The sequence below is a fragment of the Myotis davidii genome, unplaced genomic scaffold (genome assembly GCF_000327345.1).
Source record: "Myotis davidii unplaced genomic scaffold, ASM32734v1 scaffold165, whole genome shotgun sequence".
NCBI lineage: Eukaryota > Metazoa > Chordata > Mammalia > Chiroptera > Vespertilionidae > Myotis > Myotis davidii.
Window position 1 is genome coordinate 100,340 of NW_006296316.1, and position 1,225 is coordinate 101,564.

General features: G+C 62.1%; 1 pseudogene across 1 annotated transcript; it reads right to left on the minus strand.

Moving 5' to 3' along the window:
* Positions 1–207: 207 nt before the first annotated feature.
* Positions 208–1,221, minus strand: LOC102766190 (annotated as a pseudogene). Its single transcript, XR_001515136.1, has one exon. The product of XR_001515136.1 is annotated as a protein NDRG1 pseudogene (transcript).
* Positions 1,222–1,225: the final 4 nt, after the last annotated feature.

The window sequence follows — 1,225 nt, forward strand, 5'->3', positions numbered from 1 at the left end:
CCCAGTGCCTGTTCTGCCTCCACCAGCCCACCCCCCTGGGCTCGCTGCTCCCTCCTCCCCAAACCAGAGGAGGGTATTGTTTCCAGAAACTGGGTGGGTTTGTCTTTAGCAGGAGAGGAAACAGAAGCAGGTGGGCTGACTTCCCCCAAAGGCCCCTGAGAGCCCGGATGCCCGGGTCAGCCTAGGCCTGGATTAGGACCTATTTCCTGCTATGTTTCTTGTTTGGGGCAGTTTGGCATCTTGGAGGGAGGGGAAGCCAGCGGCCACCAGGCCACTCTTCAATGCACAGGGGACACTAAGATGCTTCCGTTCCTTTGGTCCACCCCGCCCGGCCCTGGAGGGGGCGCCCTGGACAAATCCCATCTAAAGCCATGGCCAGAGCTCCCTCCTACAAAACTAGCTTGGGGTTAATACCGAGTTGCATGTGGTATGGCGGGCAGGGGCTGGGGAGGGCGAGAGGAGGGGGCAGCTACTGTGGTCCCACAGACCAGGGGGCGGCGGTGCGCGCAGACCGCCTAGCAGGACACCTCCATGGACTTGGGCCCGGCGTTGTTCCCAGTGGAGCCGGCGTTGGGGGTGATGTCCAGGCAGGAGACCTCACTGGGGTGGGAGCGGCTCCGGGTGCCCTCCAGGGACGTGACACTGGAGCCCGAGGCCGCATCAGGCGGGTCATGCTGGCAGAGGGCATGTATCCCATGCCCTGCACCAAGTACTTGAAAGCCTCCGCGAGCTTGGCTGGCTGGGAGATCTGCGGGAGGCCGCCACAGTCCGCCGTCTTGAGGAGGGTGGTCTTGGTTGGGTCCAGTTTTGAGGTGCACTCCACCACATCATCCATGGCGGGAGAACTGTCCCCAACCACCAGCAACACAGGGCACTGCAGGGTGACCGTGTGCACTCCCGGGATCGGCCGCTCGATCTCCAGGTCCCGCCAGCTGTTGTAGGCGTTGATGAACAGGTGCGGGTTGCCCGGGTTCATGTCGTTAAGGATCTGCTGGCGGTAGGTGTGCACCACCTCCACGTTGTTCTGCATTTCCTCCTTCCCAAAGAGGTGGGACACCACCATGTCCGGAAGGACCTGGTTCATCCAGAGATCTTGGAGGCCGCCCAGTCCATCTAGCCCTCGGCACAGGGGTTCATGTTGATGAGCACCAGGCCCTCCACCATCTCGGGGTTGTTCAGAGCAAATCGAGTGAGGATGTAGGCGCCAGCCCCAGTCCCCATGCCA